Source organism: Podarcis filfolensis (genome assembly GCF_964270895.1).
Source record: "Podarcis filfolensis genome assembly, chromosome: 8".
Classification (NCBI taxonomy): Eukaryota; Metazoa; Chordata; class Lepidosauria; order Squamata; family Lacertidae; genus Podarcis; species Podarcis filfolensis.
The window spans coordinates 74,946,803-74,956,780 of NC_139611.1; the positions used below are offsets into that span (position 1 = coordinate 74,946,803).

The 9,978-nt window shown below is 43.5% G+C and overlaps 2 long non-coding RNA genes across 2 annotated transcripts in view; both read left to right on the forward strand.

Annotated features, from left to right (window-relative positions):
* Positions 1-5,281: 5,281 nt before the first annotated feature.
* On the forward strand, positions 5,282-5,800 carry LOC310768071. Its single transcript, XR_014551183.1, has 2 exons — positions 5,282-5,407; positions 5,566-5,800. It is a non-coding gene; the product is annotated as an uncharacterized lncRNA (long non-coding RNA).
* A 3,320-nt stretch (positions 5,801-9,120) lies between these two features.
* The window catches only part of LOC310769270, a 199,390-nt gene continuing 198,532 nt past the window's right edge, over positions 9,121-9,978 (forward strand). The window contains exon 1 of the long non-coding RNA XR_014551593.1: positions 9,121-9,286. This is a non-coding gene — a long non-coding RNA (uncharacterized lncRNA). The remainder of the gene's footprint in view (positions 9,287-9,978) is intronic.

Consider the following 9,978-nt stretch of genomic DNA (forward strand, 5'->3'; position numbering starts at 1 on the left):
AGGTCCACAAACCACAGCAGAATAAGACAGCAGACAAGGCAACCCAAACTTTCACAAAGGTGCAGAAATCACAGTTAAGATCAGTACTTAAGAGTGAATGCATAAAATCAATGCATGTCCTTGAAGTCTAACTTAGAGGTTGCCAGAGCATAGGCAGAAATTATGGGCTCTAATTCCCAGTGGGTCCTGGTAAGGCTGGGAAAGCTCTTCTCTGAAACCATGAAAAGCCACTAGATGGAGTGGTAGTGTAAAATCCAGTGCTCTTTAAAGGGCTTTAAAAGGCTGTTCTCAGTCCAGCAAAGCTCAGTCACCCAGGAACCTTGTTCCAATTCACAGAGAGCTCTACTGGCTAATGAGCCGCCCCACGTAATGCACCTTAATGGATGCTGCTGCAGTGACTCATCCCTCAGCAATGCTTTCCTGGGACTGAGTTTCATTATCGTTGTTTTGTTGAATAAAAGTAATGGATTTCAGGAGGAAAGCGAGAGGAAATTCAGAGCCCGCACATGAATCGATCAATATTGGTGCCACAATTAGGGACGGGTGAAATCTGCCAGTTTTAGTCTGCCTCAAGTTCTCATTTTTTCCAGTCTTTAACATTTCCACATCAATTTTTCATTTTTTTAAAAAGAAGAAGCCATCATGGAGACAAGCCAGATTGATGCAGAATTGTAGCAAAATGAATTTAAAGGTGGGCTGGTCCCAGTTTAAAGTGCCGATGGTGACCCTTATAAAGCCCTAAATTTTTTGGAACCAGGGTAGTTGAAGTACCAACTTTGGAGTACCAATTCCATCTGTATTGCAGCAGCCCCTAAGCTGTGGAACCTGTTCCCCACAGTGGCATAGGGCTTTCAGCTGTGGTCTAAACCACTGAGCCTCTTGGGCTTGCCGACTGGAAGGTTGGCGGTTCGAATCCCCATGATGTAGTGAGCTCCCGTTGCTCTGTCCCAGCTTCTGCCAACCTAGCAGTTTGAAAGCATGCAATGCAAGTAGATAAATAGGTACTGCTGCGGCGAGAAGGTAAACGGTGTTTCCATGTGCTCTGGCTTCCGCCACAGTGTCCCATTGCACCAGAAGCGGTCTTGTCATTCTGGCCACAGGACCCAGAAAGCTGTCTATGGACAAACGCCAGCTCCCTCAGCCTGAAAGCAAGATGAGCGCCGCAACCCCATAGTCACCTTTGACTGGATGTAACCGTCCAGGGGTCCTTTGCCTTTTTACACACCCACACCCATACGCACACACCCAGAATAGTGTCCCAAATTTCATTGCTCTTATCTCACAATTCTCTGAGTTAATAGGCCTGCAAATGGATTTTTTTTCTTTCTGGAAGAAATTAGCCTGGAAATGAGTACTAAATTTCTACTCTATTCTGTTACATTTCTGATAGTGGCTTTTATGCCATGCGAAAGCTCAAACATAACACATAAATTACAACAGCTAAGGAAAGTCAGGGGTGCAGAACAAACTGCTTTGTGAATGCAACTCTTGTCTCATGGCTGAAGACTTTTTTTAAAAAAAAAACATAAAAAAAAAAAAAAACATGATTAACATTGGCTACTTTTTGCCTCCTCCCCTCCAACCACCACCACAACAGGCATTCAGTCCCTGATCTGGATCTGGACCACAATGAATGGGTGCAGCTAACACATTCACTAGGAATCCCCTCCTGATATCCCTACTGCAGGGATAGGGAACTTGTGGCACTACAGATGTTGTTTGACTCCCATTAGCCTCGGTCAGCAGGTTCAGTGGTTGTGGATGATGGGAGCAAGAACTCAATGGCAGCCAGAGTGCCACACGTTTCCTAAAGCTGCTGTGCCTGTAGCTCTCAAAAGAGGAGAGGGAGAACAAAAGTGAACCACACAGGCTCCTGGGATAGCTCAGTTGGCAGTGCATGGGGCTCTTAATCTCAGGGTTGTTGGTTTGAGCCCCACGTTGGGTAAAAGATTCCTGCATTGCAAGAGGTTGGACTAGATGACACTCATAGTCCCTTCCAACTCTACAACTCTATGATTAAATCATCCTTTCATCTACTCCAGCTCCAGCCAACGCATCTTGAAATTACTGTTAGTTCCGTTTTTAAAGGATTTCATTTAAAGTTCCAGTTTTCTCCTAGAACATTGCTGCATACTTTTTCTAGTAAGTGAGTTGCTTCACTGCAGATAGAGAAACTGTTGGGTAAGAGAGGGAGATAATGTCTTCAAACTTTTTTTGCAATAGCATTCATAGGGTGCACCATTCATCATCATGTTGGCTCTTATGAGACTCTTCTTCTTCTCCTCCTCTGTGCTTCTAGTGACAGGTAAACTCAAAACTATCTTGGGAATTGGGTTGTTCCGCTGTGGACAGTTCAACAGAACCAGATCCAAGCTAGCATAGTACAGGGAGGCTTTTCGATGCAAAGAATTAAAGCATATTCTCCAAGACGGCTGAAGGATGCCATTCCTAGCAGCATTTAAATTTGTTAGCAATGGTTCTTCTTAATTTCCCCCCAGACAATTTTAATAAGGCTGTGCAAGGCACCCCCCAATTTGCCAGCCCAAGACGCTTCTTGGGCTGGCCCAATATGTTTTGACACTTGAGGAAAACCACAAAATGGCGTCCCCCCACCCAGAGAAGAAGGGTGAGGGAAGAAGATCTACATCAGAAGGGTGGAATAAAGATATGCACTGGGATCAGCTGCCTCTTTGAATCCTGCAGCCTGAGTCAGTCATTTCACCTTGCCTCCTGGGTGGGCTGGCCCTGGATTCAGCAATCTGGATCCGATGGGACCTGGACCAGACCTTATATTTGAATCAGGGCCTTTGCACATTCCTAATGCTTTAAAAAACCACAACTAAACATGTGGTTATTGGTGAGGGGAGAGGAGGAAATGGGATTTGCAGATTATGTCTCTCATCTGAAATGTTTCCTTCTTCCCTTCTTCCCATTCAACTCTGTCTCCCCCTATTTTGATAGCTCTGGAATATTCCAGGTGGATGTTGTGTCCGGGATGGAATCAGCCCAAATTATCCTGATTTGGTTCAGGGACCTGGGATTTGTTCGGATTAGATGCGGTGCTACTTTTCATGTCCTTTTTAGAATTTTAAAATTTGTCATTTGTGTTTTTTAAAATATAAAAAAATGACACCCTTGGCTCCTTGGGGAGGAAAGATGAGAGATAGATTTAAATAAAAAGCTACAAGGAGGAGAACATCTGCTCGCTTAAGGCAAGTGCAGAACCGGAAGGTACCTAGTCAAACTGTCTTGTGTAAGAGAACTTCCTGCCCTCCAGTTGTCCATGTTGTGAAGACCATTCAAAGTAAGCTCTAACACCGGTGTTGCCCTGGAGGCTGGCAACCTTTTCTTTCTGCTCCCTTGTTGCTAAGCCAGCTACATTTATCAGGCCACACATCTGGTCTTGGATGTGGCACCTAATATAGAAAGATCCCAATGAAAAAAGCAAAGAGAAGGCTGTGTGTGTTTCTTACTGCCTGGCCTTAATGCCAAGGCTCTACAGCCCTATCTGTACATTTGTTCCTCCAAGTGATGTTTTAAACCCCTAATTAAATATTATCTCTGCCACCTCATTTAAAAAACGAAACCAAACTGACCAGGGAAATTCACTGACTTGAAGTGATGGGTAGTGGAGGTAGGAGTCAAGGGTGGGGGTGTATATTTGCTTTGACGGACAGCTGTCAATTTTAATGGCAGTTATTATTTCTCCAGAGCACTCCAGTCATGGATATTTGGGGAGAGATTTTGGCATCTTTCCCAATGGCCTGCTGTTTCCCAGTGAACCATTTAAGATCAATACTTAAGTCAATTTTATTTCATTGTCATGATGAAGTTCTTTGCACTTTGAAATGTTGACTCGCTAAGTTGAGCCAAAAAGGTCTCACCAGATTCTGCACACTATTTAAGTGTGGCGATATTGTATTTTGTGGAGTGGGGGGGGAGTGCCCAGTTTTGAGTCGCCTCATGATGAACAATGTTCATGTTAGTGGATGAAGGAAGCAATAGGCTCAGGAAAGGAGAGTTAGTAGCAGACAGGGGCCCAAACTATTGTATACCTGCAAAGTGCTCCATAAAAAAGGGACATCCTGTTTTTCCACACGAGATTAAAGGTAAAGGTAAAGGGACCCCTGACCATTAGGTCCAGTCGTGGCCGACTCTGGGGTTGCGGTGCCCATCTCGCTTTATTGGCCAAGGCAGCCGGCGTACAGCTTCTGGGTCATGTGGCCAGCATGACTAAGCTGCTTTTGGCGAACCAGAGCAGCACACGGAAACGCCGTTTACCTTCCCGCCGGAGCGGTACCTATTTATCTACTTGAACTTTGATGTGCTTTCGAACTGCTAGGTTGGCAGGAGCAGGGGCCGAGCAATGGGAGCTCACCCTGTCACGGGGATTTGAACCACCGACCTTCTGATCAGCAAGTCCTAGGTTCTGTGGTTTAACCCACAGCGCCACCCGCGTCACACAAGATTATGGCAGCTATTTGTGGTATCACGATCTCGTGCTCTATCACCCTGAAAAAGTACTGGGGGCAGCGGTGAGTGAGGCACAGGTCACATGACTCACCCAGGAGCGCATCTAATAAAAATGATTTCATTTTTTAAAATGTTCAAAAAAAATCTAAAACAGTATTAAAACCAATTCTGCTGTTGTGCCCCAGGTTCACAGGTGACATCATTGGAGAAGCCATTCTCCAGGAGAGGACTAAAATTCACCAACCATTCACGAGAATGTCAAAAGGTGGGCAGGGGAGAAAAGAAAATAATAACCCATTCCTTTAATTCTTTTCTTAAAAACATCAGATCAACCCTACAAAATGCATATTGAAATCACAAGTTAATGCAGAAATAGAATGGAATTTTGGCTTAAAGCATGTAATAGTCATGAATCAGAAATAGATTTGTTCCCCTTTAGGTGAAATCCCAGAAAATCCCACAGGAGAGCCTCAATAACAGTTCCTATGAGTGGGGATGGCCTTCATTGCTCTGCATAGTTCATTGCTCTTCTCAATAAAGAGCCATGTCAGAAAAGTACTCAAAACAGTACTGGAATTTTCATTAGTAAATTAAAGAATACAAAGGAATGGTGCAAATTTGCCGAATGTATTTCGTTTACTGTATACGAATGGCCCCTTACTGAATTTTGTTTTGGTTTCAGCATAGAATCTACTGAGCCCTGGGTTCTGCAAAAACAGCCACAAGTGGCACACAGGTGCATTTCAAGCAGCGTTTGCCTATTTCCCCATCTCCTTTCCCCTTGTGAAACCTTTCCTCTCCCTTTCTCCAGAGGCCTTTCCTGTTTTGCAATGTGAGACTTGCGATGCCACCAGCATCAGCTGCACCGGAAAGAAGGAGACTTGCAGGGCTGATCAACACCTCTGTTTTGTCCTTTCAAGGAATGCGACAATAGGTGGGTAAAAGAGATCATCAGCCAGTCCAGGCTGGTGAACAGGTCGAAGTTCCGCATGAGCTGTGTGCCCAGAGCGGGGAGGGGCCAAGAGATCAACATATAGGAGGAATTGCATATGGTACCTCCTCTCACCTTTACCTTTTGTTTTTCATGTGCAGGAGGGAACATTGTGCATTTCATTCGTAAGGGCTGCACCGCCAGCTGTCAGCTTCCAAAGGACACTATACCTCAGGCTAGCAGTGTAGATTCGAAGATTAACTGCAACAATAAGGCTGCTCCTTCTTCTGGGTCTTTCGTCTTGGCTACTTTTGGATTTCTGCTGATCAAAGTTCTCTTGTAAATAATCCTTCCGATTTAGCAGTGAATAAAGGCCTCCTTGTTGTTTTCCTGTGACCTTCTCTGGGTCCATTTTTCTCCACCTGTCTGTATTGACACCGTGATGATTTTGCTGTCCATTGATGCTGTTTTGTTGGGTGGTTTGACTTTCACTGTGATGCTTTCTTCTTTTCTCTCATTTTGTTCCATCTTTCATGCTTTTAAATTCTGAAACAATGTGAGAACTGAAACACAACTATCCAAAATTCACGCTTCCCTGAATTTTGCAATGTGGTGTGTACATGTGGATAAAAATGCATATACCATGGTAAAGTGTGCATAAGAATGCACCTGTTAAGGGAAGATCATGTGCAGAAATGCATTATATCAGGGGAAATGGGTTTTGCAAAGATGTTCACTCAGGAGCATCTACTAGGCCTAAAAATTTCGTCTGTCCGCCTATCTATCTATCTATCTATCTATCTATCTATCTATCTATATCTATCATCTATCTATCTATCATCTATCTATCTATCTATCTATCTATCTATCTATCTATCTATCATCTATCATCTATCTATCTATCTACCTACCTATCTACCTACCTATCTATCTATCAAGGTATGGACACATCAACCTCAATTACGGTGAGCAAGGGTGTATAAAGCTCAATTTTTCAAAACTGGGATTTGTGGCTAGTTCTCATGCCTAATTTAAATGCACAAACAAATATGATTTTTTTTGGTACTGATTAATTTTTAAAATTCAGATTAATCTGGAAACAGGGTGGAACAGAGTTATGAATGAAGTGATGCAAAACTGACATGGGAGGAAAACCAATCCATCTCAACAAATACTGTATGAAGCTGCAGTTTGAGGGACTAATGGCGTTACCATAAATCAGGGATGGAGAACCTATGGTCCTCCCAATGTAGTTGGACTTCAGCTCCCATCAGTCCTGGCCAGTATTGCCAATGGACAGGAATGAGTTGTAGTCTAGCTGTGTCTGGAGGGCTACAGATTCCTTCCTGTTGCTGTAAATGCTTTGGAAATAGCACAGACTAGATCGCTCTGCAAATTATATTCTTTTCCATTTGGAATCCCTCCAGCTTTTATTGCATTCAGAGAATGAATAACCTTCAATTAAGAGAAGAGTACATTGTGCTCAGTTGAAGTACATTAACAGAACTGCTATCCTGCCAAATCAGTGCTTATTGAAAATGTGCTATAATATAAGGATAAGGATGAGCACTGGAAGACAGATCAAAACTGTATTTGGTGGGGAGGGTGGGGAGAAGCAATGAAAGTATTGGTTGCTCTGGAGGGGTTTGAACTTGACAATGTTCTTTAAATTTCCCTGTAGGTTCTACTTATTGGTTTCATTAAGCAATGTGTTAATTGAATTACACGCTCAAGTTCTGCCAGCTGCAATTCTGGATGCATGTTGCAAAAAGACTTGAGGGGCAAAGATCCACCACCTTTCCCCTCACTCAGTCAGGAATGGGGAGTAGGCTGGGTCCCTTCATGACCCCATGTGATAGACCTCAAGCAGTAGGTGAAAAAAAGTCCACCTTGCCCCATATATTCCTGCTTGGCATCTGTAATACCCAATAGGAGCACTGCTGCTGTGTTACCCTCTTCTCCACCCTGGTTAAATTGATTTCCCTCATGAACAGAAGTTTTATAAACTGGGGATTTCAGTCAGACTGAAATCCGCAGGTGTCAGAAAAGGTTATTTATGTATGGAACAACTGCGGCCCATGTTTTGTTAGCCCCAAAATGGAAAGTGAGCGAGCGATTGGCAACTTAAGTTGACAAAATATGCACAACTTGCAGACTTAACATATAGAATAAGAGAGCAAACATACGTTTAAAGAAGACTGGAAAACATTTTTTGAGTCTATGGAAAATAACTGTGTGCAGCTGAAAATGCTGGCAGCATTAAGATAAATTCAACAGTGTCAATAATCTTTGACAGATGTAATAATGGAAAACGAATTGGAATAGTTTTTGTGAAATATGCAGGGATGTAAGATATGCAAAATGAACCATGGAAAGAGAAGTCATTGATATCTTAAGGACATAAAATGTTTGTTTGAAATTGTAAAACAGAAAATCTAATGAAAATTATGTATATAAGGAGTTTTATAAATTGATTTCTTGGGTCTGCATATAGTGGACATTGCATTAAGTAATGCCACATGTCTTCTCATTTTCATCTTAACACACATCCCTTTGACTTTATGCACTTGCTAATAATAACAATTAGTAAATATAAATAATGAAAAAAAATTAATAGACAGGCTTCTTGCCTAAGCTCAGTGTACTCATGGGTACTCCATTACACAATAGCATCCTTCGTTTGGTTGGTTAGTTTCACAATTTTTGCTCTATCTGACATCTGTCAGTTTTGTCAGTTCTCTCTTATCTTGTACAAAGACATTTCCCCCCAACACTCCTTTATCTCTGGTTGATTATCAGGTCATTTTGCCTTATCATGCATCCTCACTCTCTTGGCTCAAACCCATTATCTCTGCTCTCAATGCACACTAAGATAGTGTTTCACACTGCCCCAACCTCAAAGTGATGTGAGATCCCAGGAGTTCCAGGCATTTACCCAGGATTGGGTTTCCTTGAAATGAGGGAAACAGAGGTACACAGAGACATGTCTGTTCTGTGCTGGGTTCAAAAGCTGAGTTTGGTGCTTCCCTGGAAACTTAACGGGGAGGACTGTTAATGCTGTGAGCCCCTCCATCCTACGCTCATGTTATGAGTTTGGGAGTGCCAGACCCGACCCCCAAATTCCTGCATCCAGTAGGAGTTTGAATTTACTCAATGCTTGGAATCTTAACCTGAGTGTGCGTGTTAAAATATAAGGCCGACCAACTTCCCAAGTTCAGGAAATCACCTGGGAGAAGAGCCATTAAGTGATCAAAAGGAAGGTAATGGGTCATTAACAAAGTAAAGACTTGGTGCCAGACAGCAGATGGGTGTGAGTCCCTCCTTCAGCTGAAAGTAAGTCAGCCAGAAGACAATGCCAGATTTTTGGAGGTTGGGTTTGCAGTGGTGGTTATATGACTTAGGGGAAGAAGGTTGCAGTTGGTAAAATGTGGCAAGCCAGTGAGGGAGAGAGAATGATGGCGGATTTCTTTTTGCTTCCAAGGCTGCAGCAACTGGAGAAACAGGAACTTTTTGGAGTGTTTAATGCTGTGAGCCTCCCAATCACAGGCTCAGGTTGTATATATGCATGAACAAAGCATATATTAGAAAGACACCACAGTCTCTGTTGTGCCTCATTCCCAAAAGGAAACACGAACTCTAGGCAAGTGCGTGGGACCCCTGGAATCTTGCACCACTCGGAGATTGGAGTGGCATGTAATACACGTTATCAATACAGTGGTACCTCGGGTTAAGTACTTAATTCGTTCCGGAGGTCTGTTCTTAACCTGAAGCACCACTTTAGCTAATGGGGCCTCCTCCTGCTGCTGCACCACTGGAGCATGATTTCTGTTCTCATCCTGAAGCAAAGTTCTTAACCCGAGGTACTATTTCTGGGTTAGCGGAGTCTGTAACCTGAAGCGTATGTAACCTGAAGCGTATGTAACCCGAGGTACCACTGTATGTGTGGATAGAACCATAGATCCTCAAGATACCACAGTCTCTATTCATCTTCATTCCAAGAAAAGCAGACAACTGGGTAAGCTCCGCCCCCCCCCGAGCCTCTCAGAGCTCAGTGCAACAATTTTCTCTTTCTGCAAGACACAGCCAATAAAGGAAGCGGCAGAGCCCATTATTGCTGGATCCAGTAATACACACATGCCTATCCACCATCAATCCTGGTGGGATCTGGAGGAATAAATCATTTCCCCCCCCCTCCCCAGACAAGGAGGTCAGGTGGACAGACAGTTGCTTTAAAAACAACCCAAGGTTTTAGCTAAATTGAATTGGCACGCGGTACTGTGGCCAGTGCCAAAAACAATTTGAAAACAGACCACTTCAGGAAGTCTTTTGCATTTAGCAGCAAGCGGCGGCGAAGTGGGAGGCTCTTTCTCTCATGAACCGCAGAAACAAAATAATAATAAATAAAAATGCAGAAGCCTCGGCGCCGGCATTTTGGAAAGGACCCCAAGCTGGGTCTAGGCTGGGGAGGGTGGACATTGCTTCTGCGTGTCTCCCAACATTTCCTCTGCTGTGTCCAAACCTTGAGGTTTCCTGGAGTTGCTCAGCATCTCACCCGAATAGAGGAACACACAGCT